Genomic DNA, 14,361 nt, shown 5'->3' on the forward strand with positions numbered 1-14,361 from the left:
CCAATACAGGAGTAATATGATCTCTTTTCTTAGTTCCTGTCAGTACACGTGCTGCAGCATTCTGGACCAGCTGGAGACTCTTTAGAGACTTGTTAGGGCAGCATGATAATAGAGAATTACAATAGTCCAGCCTGGAAGTAACAAATGCATGGACTAGCTTTTCTGCGTCTTTTTGGGACAGGATGGGCCTGATTTTTGCAATGTTACGTAGATGAAAAAATGCAGACCTTGAAATTTGTTTTATGTGGGAGTTGAAGGACATATTTTGATCAAAGATAACTCCCAGATTCCTGACGGTGGTGCTGGAGGCCAAGTTAATGCCATCCAAACTAGCTATATCATTAGATAATGCATCTCTAAGGTGTTTAGGACCAAGTACTATAACTTCGGTTTTATCTGAATTTAACAGCAGAAAATTGCAGGTCATCCAGGTCTTAATGTCCTTGAGACATGCATGGAGTTTAGTTAGCTGATTAGTTTCATCTGGCTTTATTGATAAGTATAACTGGGTATCATCTGCGTAACAATGAAAGTTTATGGAGTGTTTCCGAATTATATTTCCTAGAGGGAGCATATATAAGGTGAATAGTATGGGTCCAAGCACGGAGCCTTGAGGAACACCATGACTAACCTTGGTATACAGGGATGACTCATCATTAACATGTACAAACTGAAATCGATCCGATAAATAGGACTTAAACCAGTTTAATGCGGGTCCTTTAATGCCAATTAAGTGTTCCAGTCTCTGTAGTAGAATGTGATGATCAATGGTATCAAATGCAGCACTAAGATCTAACAAGACCAGGACAGAGACAAGTCCTTTGTCAGAAGCGATTAGGAGGTCATTTGTAACTTTCACCAGTGCCGTCTCTGTGCTATGATGTGCTCTAAAACCTGATTGAAAATCCTCATATAAACTATTGTTATGAAGAAAGTCACATAGCTGGTTGGCGACTGCTTTCTCAAGGATCTTGGAGAGGAAAGGGAGGCTGGATATAGGTCTATAGTTGGCTAAAGCTTCTGGATCAAGATTAGGCTTTTTAAGAAGCGGTCTAATTACAGCTAGTTTAAAGGACTGTGGTACGTATCCTGTTAATAGAGACAGGTTGATCATTTCTAGTAGAGATGAGCTAATTAAAGGTAAAGTTTCTTTCAGCAACCTAGTTGTAGGGTTGTCACGATACTAAAATTTTCAACTCGATACCGATACTCAAGAAAATATTCCAAAAGAAAAAAAGAAATACTTTTATTAACGAGAAAAATGCAAAAATAACCTCTGTTACAACATGTAACAATTAACAGAACCACACGTTAAATATTCTGGGGACTTGGCATCATATTTTCGTTGTTGGTCAAACACAGTTGGTAGAGTCGACTGTGTGTGCTGCTGTTTGGTTGCAGGTCGACTTTCTCTGTTTCATTCTGGGACTTTAACAACAGAGAAAATAACACTTTTCAGTCACCAACATTTATGTAAACTTAGTATACTGACACTGTGTCTATTAACGTAATATGGGCATGCCCAATTCATTTTTTTTTTTTTACGTTGTTTATAATCATTAACGTGACGTCAGCCTTTAATCGCTAGGTGCGGCTAATGGCTAATAATAACACGGCCAACAATAATGCGGGCCACCGGCCATGATAACATCAGTAATAAGTTTTAAACGAAAGACACTAACTTGTCGAAATTCACTGTAAAGGCCAGGGTGTCGGTCCTTAAGATGTTTCGCGAAGTTGGAAGTATTACTTGACTTGGTCGCCACCAGTGGTGGACAGTAACGAAGTAAATTTACTTGAGTATTATTTTGGGGGGATTCTTTTACTTTCACTCCACTACATTTGAAGGACAAATATTGTACTTTTTACTCCACTACATTTCTATTGATGCTCTCGTTACTCGCTACTTTTGATCTTACGTCAGCTGATGATTTTTTTTTTTTTGCAAAATTCAGAGAAAATAAACTGTTTCTGCTGATTCGCGTATGGTTTGTCTTAGTCGTATTGCCGTACCTGTACTACGTCATTAGCACCCGTGGCCTTATCTCAAACCCATGTTTGAGGTAATAATAAACATATAAGGAACTATTTTTTCAGGAAAAGGAAAATCACGCCTAGAGGAAAATTTGTATGGTCCTCCTCCTTCTCTGACATTAATTGGAAAACAACATGGCTTCTTCCACATACATTTGTTATATCCAATAAAATCAAAGAAGTTCAATATAAAATTATACATAACATTTACCCCACTAACATATTTCTGTCAAGATTTGTCAATATTGATGTTAATTGTGTATTTTGCAATGCTGAAGTAGAAACAATTAAGCACCTCTTTTTTGAATGTCAAATTTCCCAAATTTTTTGGAAAAAAATTGAAAATTACATCACCTCACACTCCAACTTTCCAATTAATTTGGAAGCCAAGGATGTACTATTATACTATAACAATAAAGATAGGAAAAATCAACACTTAATTAATCTGATTATTCTAATGGCGAAATTCCACATACATAAAGCCAAATTTTCTAAAGGTCGACCTTTCTTTCCTGCTTTTGAAATTGAATTCAAGAACTACCTTAAATGTATAAAAAGAATTGATAATAAGAAATGTATACAAACTGTTAACATAATTCAAGAAACATTTGGAGAAATTTAATGTTTTGCCTGTTTTTCCTTTTATTTATTTTTTTTATTTTTTTATCATTATGTTTAATCTATACCTGTACTGACATACGCACTACATTCACTTTATGTCTCATGTATTTACTTATTATTTATTTCCTAATGTGAGATGCCAGACTCTGTTTGTATTTTCAAATTCATTGTTCTGACTGTAATTGAAAAGTGTTTAAATAAAAAGTAAAAAAAACAACAAAAAAACCCATGTTTGAGATTTTTGTCACAAAAACTGATTCGTTTCAGTTTAAATGTTTGTTGTGCTTACCGCGGACCAATTATATCACGGACCACAAAGACTCGTCTTCCAACCTGAAAAAGCACGTCGCGGTATGTAAAGTAGCTACTAACGTTAGCTAGCTTAATGTTTGTGAAAGAGAGAGTGTGTGTGTGTGTGTGTGTGTGTGTGTGTGTGTGTGTGTGTGTGCGCGCGCGCACGCGCGTGTGTCTGTGTGTGTGTGTGTGTGTGAGAGAGAGAGAGAGAGAGAGAGTGGATGTGCGCGCGTTAGTGAGGTGCGGCTGTCTTTGATGTGGGTTATCCGGCTCATTTTTGGCTATGATGTATGATATAAGTAAAGTAAACTAGCCAATAAGTTGTTTATCTGTAAATGTCAATATCAGTTCTTGTAGTGCCTGCATCTACATCTTTTTTATGTAGAGAAAGCATGGATGTCAGATGCAAAAATATACTGAACTGACCGCAGCTGTCTGCAATATATTTCATTTTTTGATGAATGCAGCTGAGTCTGTGTTCTGAGGCTTCTTGCCTTTATTTGCTTATTTTTTGAGCTATAAACTGTCTGTAGCAGAATCGCATCAGTGTATTGTATAATGACATTAAGCTACTTTACTTTCCTGTATTTCCTGAGATATTTTTTAAATACTTTTACTTAAGTAATTTTTTAAACAAATACTTTAGTACTTTTACTTAAGTAATATTTTGACTAAGCTACTTTTACTTGTATTGGAGTAATATTTGACAAGGAGTATCTGTACTTTTACTCAAGTAGTGAAGTTGTGTACTCTGTCCACCTCTGGTCGCCACCGCCTTGTAGCAGTGTTTGCACACAGGCTTATCCACGTCCTTCGGCTTTCCGTGCTCGTTAGACTCGAAGGCAAAATACCTCCAAACATCACTTTTACCTCTTTCATTTTCAACCAAAACTGGTTGATTTGGCCCTCCTGCAGCAGCACTGGCCATGCTCTGTTGTTATTATGCACGTCATGGTGAGGGGGAGGGTGCCTGCTGCTGTGTGTGTGAAGGCAGAGAGGGAGAAGGACGCAGCGTCGGCGGCTCGGCGTCGGGGAGGGGTGCCGGGGGGTTGGTATCGATACTTTTGAAAATGAGTATCGTATCCGGATACAACATTTTAGTATCGATACTTTTTTGAATTTCGATACTTTTGACAACCCTACCTAGTTGGGATGGGGTCTAGGAGACAAGTTGTTGGTCTAGATGAAGAAATCATCGAAGTTAGTTGGTGGAGGTCAATGGGAGAGAAGCAGTCTAAATATAAGTCAGAATTTACAACTGTTTCTGAGGTTCCTGTGTTTAAAGATACAATAGTGCCAGTTGAGGGCAAGCGATGATGGATTTTGTCTCTAATAGTTAAAATTTTATCATTGAAGAAGCTCATGAAGTCATTACTACTGAGCGTTGTAGGAATACATGGTTCAGTAGAGCTGTGACTTTCTGTCAGCCTGGCTACAGTGCTGAAAAGAAACCTGGTGTTGTTTTTGTTTTCCTCTATTAATGACGAGTAATAGCTTGCTCTGGCATTGCGGAGGGCCTTCCTATATATTTTAAGGCTATCTTTCCAGGCTAAGCGGGATTCTTCCAAATTAGTGGAACGCCATTTCCTTTCAAATTTCCGTGATGTTTGCTTCAATTTGCGGGTATCCGAGTTATACCAGGGTGCTAACCTCCTGTGCTTTATAGGTTTCTTTTTCAGAGGGGCAATAGAGTCCAGTGTTGTTCGCAATGAGCCTGCAGTGCTATCAACAAGATGATCAATTTGTGAGGAACTGAGGTTAGTGGAGGAGTCCTCTATTATATTAAGACATGGCATTGAATTAAGTGCCAGCGGTATAATTTCCTTAAATTTAGCTACAGCACTATCAGATAGACATCTAGTGAAGGAGTTTTTGCCTAATGGTGTGTAGTCCAGTAATAGAACTTCAAAAGTTATTAAGTGATGGTCTGATAAAAGAGGATTCTGTGGAAAAACTGCTAGATTTTCAATCTCGATACCATAAGCTAGAACAAGGTCAAGGGTGTGGTCAAAACAGTGAGTTGGTTTATGTACACACTGAGAGAAGTCAATAGAGTCTAATAATGTGATAAATGCAGTACTAAGGCTATCATTAACGACATCCACATGAATATTAAAATCACCTACAATAATTACTTTATCTGATTTGAGGACTAGACTTGATAAAAACTCAGAGAATTCAGATAAATATTCTGAGTAAGGACCAGGTGCTCGATACACTACAACAAATAGAACTGGCTGTAAAGTTTTCCACGTTGGATGTGAAAGACTAAGAACAAGGCTTTCAAATGAGTTATAATTTAATTTAGGTTTAGGATTGATTGACAGACTTAAGTCATAAATAGCTGCAACACCACCTCCTCGGCCGGAGCCTCGAGGAATGTGAGTATTAATATGACTAGGGGGAGTGGATTCATTCAGGCTGACATATTCTTCAGGATGCAGCCAGGTTTCAGTAAGACAGAATAAATCAATATTACAATCTGAAATTAAGTCATTTACTAATACAGCTTTCGATGACAGGGATCTGATGTTTAGGAGTCCCCATTTAATTCTCTTGTCTTGTTTTGAAATTGCAGAGTTGCTGTTAATTTTTATTAGATTTTCATGCACAACTCCTCTTCTGTGGACTTTTGATTTGATTAATTTAGGTGGTCGGTGGGCAGACACAGTCTCAATAAAGTTTTGGGTGTGCAACTGATCTAATGGAAGCTCAGAGAAGCGTGTAAGACTGCAGCTCTGTCTCCTGGTCTCAACTCTGGGTTGTCAGGTTGATGGTGTCCTGGGATGCATTTCACTATGGTCGCTGGTGCCGCTAACTTCACGTTTCGTACTATGGAGCTGCCAATAACCAGAGTTGGTTTCTCAGCGGGTGTGTCGCTGAGTGGAGAAAATCTGTTAGAAACGTGAAGCGGCAGATGGTGCCGTGGGCTTTGGCGTGGTAATATGCTTCCTTCGACTAGTCACCCAGCCGCCCTGCTTTCCCGGCTGCTCAGGAGTTGCCGAGGGACGGCTAACTGAAGCTACGCTAACTGAAGCTACGGTTGCTCGGTCCGCACTAGCTAAGGGGGCCTGGCTAACTGCAGCTGTTACAGTCGGAGTTTCCATGCTGCGGAGCCGAGCCTCCAACTCACTGAGCCTCGCCTCCAGCGCTACAAATAAACTACACTTAATACATGTACCAGTATCACTAAGGGAGGCAGAGGTGTAACTAAACATCTGGCACACCGAGCAAGAGAAAAGAGGAGAGCGAGAGGGAGAGAGAGAAGCCATCGCTAGCTGATAGCGGCTAAGCTAGGATACGATAGATTAGCTAACAGAGCTAAGAGAGCTACAAACAGCAGTAAGTTCAGCGACTAAGCTATAAACACAGAGTACTGTTGAATGCTTTAGTGGACTAGTACGTGCTTAATTGTAAGCGGGAATTCAGCCGCTGCAGTAAGAAATATAACAATAATCTGCTCCGACGAGCCGGAGCAGCACAGGTATGCTATCACTATCAGTAACACAACAACAGGAAATGACGCAGTGACGCAATGACGCAACACACTTACTGTAGTACGTAGCAGATGGGTAAGAAAACAAATTAACCTAATCCTAGATTAAGTAAAGAAACACCGAAAACTAGACTGCTGGTGAGCTCCAAAACTACAAACAAATTAACAAAACAGAAACCCCAGCACTGAAAACATGTGGGGGAAAAAGGTAACAAAGGAGACTAGGTGGAAAGAATCTCCTCCCTCGGGTGTCTACTGGGCAGCGGCTTCAGAGAGATCGTGGCTTCCCTGGACAGGTGTGTCTTCCTGAAAGAAAACAGACACAAAAGGAAGAGACCCTAACCCTGCCCCTTTCCCTAACCACTCCCCCTTCCCTAACCCTACCTTTGATGCCTAAACTTAACCTAGATGTCTTAGTCTAACCTGGATGCTTAACCCTAATCAATTCAAATCAAATCATTTTTATTTATACAGCCTAAAATCACAATCACATCACCTCAGTGGCGTTACAATCTATAAAGTGAAGGACATCCTCTGTCCTTAGACCCTCAACACAAGTGAGGTTACACTAGACATATTGAGAGAAAAAAAAACCCAGAACATTTTAACGGGGGAAAAAAAGATGGAAGAAACCTCAGGAAGAGCCACAGAGGAGGGATCCGTCTCCCAGGACGGACAGACATGCAATAGATGTTGCATGTACAGAACAGAACAACAAAAATCACAGTTTACAAGTTGCATTGTTAGAATATCTGATATGAATAATTATATAATATATGTAAAGTGTGATGATCCAGGAGACGACTGAGCAGGCCTAGACATTGCCAAGTGGTGCCCTAGCCACACAACCTCCTCTCCACGGTGGTGACTTGGAAGAGGGCAGGACACGCATCTTCACTGTGATCTCTCTGTTTTACTGCTAATTATCTTGCATCACATTTTACAGAAATACAGATAAAAGGAGAGATAAAACAGCAGAGAGTAATGATCCAGCGCAGCCCAGGGTATGACGATCTGGATCCATCAATATGTGAGGCAGCAGGAGCCAGGAGAGGCACAGGGGCCCGTGGTCCATCAGAAAGGAGCCTGAATGAAAAAAGAGTAAGAGGAAGAGAGGAGAAACCCTAATCCTAACCTCTAATTTAGAAGTTTAAATCTAACCCTTGACGCCTACACCTAACCAGGATGCTTAATCCTAACCTTAACACAACCATTATGCCTGATTTTAGCCTCAACCTACCTGAGCCCTAATCTGAACCAACCTTGATTCCTAAAAACCTGTCCTAACCACGGACCCTATTCCTAAACTCGAAAAACAACACCTTTTACTGACAATCCGACCCACAAAAATACTCACCTTTAAAGGAACCAACAACTAAAAAGTCAGAACACCCAATACCGAATTAATACATTCGAAAGGCAAACTGCTCCATTCAGCTGTCTCGCGACCTCCTGGTGGCTGTTGGATGCAGGCAACGATCCACCTTAGACAAAGACCTAAAAAAAAAGCAACAATAACTAATGACCTTAACTCCTACAACAAATTACGGTAATGACTAATATAGGACAAGAGAGCTGCGGATAATGTGCGTCGGTCCAGCATTGCCTTTGCCAACTGCCCAGTCATTGGATGAAGCAGGAGGTGTCACCTAGAAAGATTCCAATTCCTAACCCCATACCCTCAGCACCAAAATGACACAGGGAAAAACCTACATAATCAGAGGCCACAGCCTCAGAGGCAATGAACCCCCCGATCACATTAATGTTAACAGAATGACAATGTTCTTCCAAACCACTGGCAGTGAGGTCACTGATGACATGCACAGAGAGGCAGAGACTGCACCCTGCCTCTCCTCTCACTCCCCTGAGTGAGTGCAGCGCAGGCAGGGCCTCATACCTGTGGAGGGCCAGGTGGTGGAGGCAAGCTTTTTCTTATCTCCTAGTATTAAGATCATAAAGTGACAGTGAGGGTCAATAGTACTGTTGTGTGTGCTCTCCATTGACTCCTGTAATGGTATGTATGAATGTGTGTTCAGAGTTTGACTGTCTGTTATTTGATAAGACTGAGACTTTATTTTTACAATTAAAAGTATTTTCATGATAATATAAACTAGAGTTTGGAATATCATTATAAAATGTGAAATTTAATTAATTAATCTGGGAAGGAGTTCATCACAATGGAGAAAATAACACTGCAGCAGGTAGACTGTAAAGACATTGGTATGGTTCATGGACAGGTAGAGATGGGGAAGAAGAAGGGGAGACGGGGAAAAGTAGGAGAGAAAAGGAAAAAACAAGAGTAACTTTATTTAATTTTATAATTTACATGTTTTTGTTACACAGGCTAACATTAAAAAAAATGTATTCCCTTACCTTTAACAGAATACAAGGTTGTCAGCCTGAGGAGGGAGGTGGCGGTGCAACCATTGCAGATTGGAGACCAAGTCATCATGACGCACCTGAAGTCTGGCAAAAATTCATAGCTGCAGTCGACCAACTTCACAACATTGGAGGTACTGTCTCATTTCTGTTTATTTAGTCTTAACTTTAAAACACAACATTTTTTATTATTTTTGTTTATTTGTATTTATATAACTTATAACTATACAAGAAAAAGTATTGCTTTATTACTTTTGAACAAATTAAACAATTTAACTATGAATTGAGTGTTGTAATATACGAGTTACTGTTGATGAGAATGAGTTAATTGAGAAGAAAGGACATCTGAAAACCCTGCTAAGCCTACTGCCATCGCAACCCAACCCCAGATAAGCAAACAAAGATGGATGGATGGAATTTAAATAATTTTTTTAGAGGTATTAAGGCTTACTTAAAAAAAAATTACATTGACAATAAATCCTGATCTCACATAAAAGAATGCAAAAAATCATTAATTTAAGCCTAAAGATTAAATCTAACTTAAGTGAAAATGCTAAAAAAAAAAAATGAACAGAGATGTTTTATCCATATCAGCTGATCCTTTTATCCAGGCAAAGAGAATCTGGTCAATTTGTTATTCTGTTTAGGAATATGAAAACTGTGGTATCAAGCCCTGTTTTTATTTTGTCTCTCTACAGAAGCCTGAACAAGCAATGACGCAGACAGAGATCCTCGGGGTCACGGAGGACGAGAGGAGTGGAGAGTGACTTCCTGTAGGTGCTCCTGTGGGATGACGATATTCTGGACATCCAGGAGGAAAACTGTGGGAGCCACTGGATAATAAATGGAAACATGGGAGCATGAAAGCTAACATTCCAACAGAAGGAAATAAAATAATCAAGATTGAAATCTAGAAAAAGAAGAATAAAGAAGAGGGAGGCATGGCCGTGACTCATTGTCTAAAGAAAATATTAAAAAAATATTTCTGTATCACTCCTCTCCCTCTTTCTTCTTTGGAAACTCTACCAGAATTCAAGGGTTAAGGTTTGGTTTGAGCAATATTTTAGTTTCAGTATCTCAGTTTTTCACAGGTAAAACTCAAGCTTAAAATGGATTTTCCCAGGTGTGAATGGTTGTTAAGCTGTCTGGGGGGAGAACTCAATTCTGCAGTGGCAGTCCTAGCTTGCATGACTCATGCACAAAACAACTTCTTATTAAACTAATATTCACAATATTATTATGACTGAAATGTGCTTTATTTGGAAGTAATTTGTGATGTGATTGACTTCAGGCAAATTGCCTTAGTTGCCTTATTAGATGAATCTAATATGAATGTATACATAACTCATTTTGGTTTGCACTAACTGGTATATATTAGATATTTTCATACTCAAATTTATTATTTATTAATAACAATACACTGCCCACACTGTTCTAATTACACTGTTTATTTTTGTACATATTATGTATATACAATTCTATTTCTACCTTTTTATTATATATATTTTTTACTATTATTATTGCTTATTGTTATATTGAACTGTCCTTTGGCTGCTGTGACCCACATATTTCTCCGTTTGCGTACTAATAAAGGAATTCTGATCCCGCACCAGTAGGGAGAGCTGAGGTCCAGTAGGTGAACCTATCCGCCCCCCTCCCCTTCCCCTTCTTACACAGCCTATGTGAGACTCTCTCAGCAGCAGACGCACCTTTACAAAACAGAGGGCACCCAGCCGCCCGCTCCCCACACGGCAACATGTCATAGTTGACTTGACATGTAAATGAGCAATACAAAAACCGGATGAAATGAATGCAAACAAATTTAAGGCAGCCGGTACTGGTCCGCCGAGACGAGATAAGCCCAGAGATGGCCGGTTACTGTGGGTAAGTGTCCGCTCGGTATTTTTTTTTTGGAGGGCGCTCAATGCCGCCCCTCCACAAATGCCGCCCTGGGCGACTGCCCATATGAGAAACCGCCCCTGTAGTTCTGCATTGTAGGTGGATGATAAGTAATGTCTTATGCCCAGTGCCAGCCCTGACCAATTTGGTGCCCTAGGCAAGATTTTAGCTGGCGCCCCCTTGCATCGCAGTCAATTTCACAATCAATTTTCATACACTCACACAGAAACTGCATATATGTATTCACTATGTTTTTTTTTTTATATATATAAGTGCATCTGAAGAGAGAAAAGAAGTATATGTGACCACTGGATGTTACATTTTAATAAAAATCTGTATCTGGAAGAAACCGCTAGCAGCATCGAGTGAAGAAAAGACGGTTGCCCCACATAGCTTTGCTGTAATCTCCTCAGTAGTAGGCAGGATGTACTGTTCTCTTTTAACAGCCTCATTCAGTCTCTTAAGATCAACACATATGCGGGCTTTGCCTGTACTCTTCTTCAAAACTGGCGCCATGGGTGCACACCAGTCGGTCAGATGTGTTACCCTCTCGATGATGCCGTTTCGCTCCATCCTCTGCAGCTCTTCCTTTACCTTTTGCAGCATGGGGAGGGGTACACGTCGTGCTGTGTATACAGCATATGGCTGAGCATTGTCTTTCAGATGTATTCTTACAGAATCAGTCTTTAATGTCCCATGCTCACCATATGCCCAGTGAATGTCCTCTGTTACTCACAGTCTCATCCACTCTCTTCACCAAGTTCATTTTAACAGATAGTGGTCTGCTGAGTAAGTTACTTACAGTGTGTCCATGGATGACATATGCTTTGAGTGGGTGAGTCATTCCTTTATATGTCACAGTGCTTTCAATCTATCCTATGCACTGCAGCTCTCCACCTGGGCTTTCTAGTGGAATATCTGCAGGCTTCAGTGGACCTTTGGGGATGAGTGAGTGGTAGGTCTCCTCCCGGATGATGGTCACATCAGCTCCCGTGTCGATTTTGAATTCGACCGGGGTGGAGCCCACCAGCAACTCAACTGCTCTGGTGACCCGTCTGCTTTTCTCACCGCCCCCAGGAAGTATGGCTGCTCTGTGTGTTCAGTCACCTCACTCACAGATTTTCTGTTCCTGCATACTCTACTCCAATGTCCAACTTTGTTGCATGTATTGCAAGTGGATTTTTTAGCAGGGCAGCTTTCATCTTCACTGTGCGCCATTTTCCCACACTTTCCACATTGCTCATTATTTCCCCCTTTCTGCTTACCGTGGAGCTTGGCGTGTTGAAACTTCCCACGCTTGTGTGTGACTTCATGGACAATGCCGGCTGCCTCTCCTTGCATACTAACTTGTGAAGCCACCTCTTCAGACTGCCTGACCGTCTCTATGGTCAGCGCTAGCGTCAGGTCCTTCGTCAGCTGCAGCTTGCAGGAGACATCTTTGTCCATTATTCCCACAACAATCCGGTCGCGGATATTTTCCTCTCTGTTCGTGCCAAAGTCACAATGTTCAGAAAGTTCATACAGAGCCCTGATGAAAGTCTCCGCTTTCTCTCCCGGTCTCTGCACACGCTGATGGAAACACGCTCGTTCGTGTATCACATTCCTCCTTGGTACAAAATACTCGTCAAACTTTCCGACCACTGGTCGCGGTCCTGAATCTTTTAAAACGCTGCTTCCAATCTGGCCACTCACTGGGTTTGTCAAAGGAGAAGTTTGTTGGGGTATTAAACTTTGCCATGGCCTCTCTTGCTCCTCTCGTTCACTTCTGACACCATGTAAATGATTGTGAAGGAGGCTTCTCCAGTTTAGCTGAAGCTTCTGAACACCGGTCAACACATAGGTATAAATACAAAACTCGCCTCCTGGCGGGCACCCCGTCACATTACCGTATAACACCTAGTACCTAGTTCTACTAGATTATACTGCCGTATATGACAGGAGTAACATCAACTTATGTCGACTCTAGCTATTTAGTGATTATTAAACAATGCTACTATCGTCTGAAGTAAGCTAGCAAGTTAACACTCTGCTCCAACAACAGCAACTACAATGAATTAAACTATTAATTTCATTCACTTCATCACATTGATGTTACTGTACCTTCTATTCGTTTTTTTCCTCTCCTTTCCTGCTTTTCCTTCCCTGGGCGCTGGATGGTTTCAATCTTCTCGACATTGTGGTTCCCCTGCAGCTCTTTCTTATTTTTCAACAGGAAGATAACGGTTTAATGACTGACTGAGCGGCTGAGCCAACCACATTTCAATAGAGACAAGGATAAGCTCAAGTTGGGAGGGGCCGCTCGTATCCCCCCTTAATATGCAAAATATTAGATTGACCCAGTCTGATATCCACTCGGTGTCACCTGCGGCCGTTTTATGGGGAAAAAATTTTTCCGACCACCAGCCGGTTCGGCCTGGAACAGACCGGCCGTTCGGGAATACTCCCGAACCTCCCTATGGCCAGCCCGCCCCTGGGTAAAGGCGTGGATCAATCAGGCTAGAATTGAGCTTTTGGAATGGTCTTCATAAAGTCCTGACTTGAACCCCATCGAGAACATGTGGACTGTGCTGAAGAAACAAGTCTGTGTCAGGAAGACAACAAATTCAGTTGAACTTCACTGATTCTGTCAAGAGGAGTGGTTAAAAATTCAGCCAGAGGATGACCAGAAACTTGTGGATGGCTATCAAAAGCACCTTAGTGACTCAGAGTCAGAATCGTTAGGATCGTTGGTGAAAACAGGCCTTTATGGGGGTTGTTAGGGCTAGGTGAGCCCAGGTGTGAATGGTTGTTAAGCTGTCTGGGGAGAGAACTCAGTACTTAATTGTAGGTGGGTGATAAGTAATGTCTTAGGCCGCCTCCTCTGTTCAAAGACGATCGTTCCAGTTTGACATAGATGGATTCCTTTACTCCTCTTTCAAACCATATGTCTTCTCTGGACAAGATGTTTACATTGTGGATGGAAACTTTTGACCAGGACTGTATCTTAGGCTTTAAAAGTTCTGAACGGTTTAGGTAGAAGATTCTCCAGGTTACAGGTACTGTACTGTATGCAGGTAGAATTTCGTTTAGGTCAAACATGACCAGTAGGTGGCAGCATACTATTTAAATAGAAAAAGGTACTCTACACTATTTGATTCAAAGCAATGCTGCGTGCTATCAGGAGTCAAACAGTTTACAGCTACTTTGACTCAGAAACCATGACGCTTGAAAAGCCCAATTTTGGTATTTAGGTAATCCTGTGTGAAAATGAATGAGTCTTCCTCACTGAACTTAGATAACCAATAGTGGTACGTATTTCTGTGCAGACTGTAAAAATCATAAATCATTTCACAAGTCAGGGGTAATCCGCTCTGAACAGCAGGCAGGATGGAGGGGAAATCAACACTTTACACTGATGGATTTGGGAATGTGGAGTTTGCATGTGCATCTCTGTGTTCTAGAATAGTTTTCCAGTCTTTCACCTGGCAGCAGGGTCAAAGGAATACTACATAAAATCAGCTGACGCTGGCTCCTGAGAAGCGATATTTATACTGAGCTAATCAACTGGCACCAGCTCAGTGCCACTGTTGTAGTACAAAGCCAGCTCACATATCAACACTTCTCAAGCAGCTCAATGAAGGCCTGCTTTGTGCCAATCA

The sequence above is a fragment of the Pagrus pagrus genome (assembly GCF_965226575.1).
Source record: "Pagrus pagrus genome assembly, chromosome: 19".
Taxonomy (NCBI): domain Eukaryota; kingdom Metazoa; phylum Chordata; class Actinopteri; order Spariformes; family Sparidae; genus Pagrus; species Pagrus pagrus.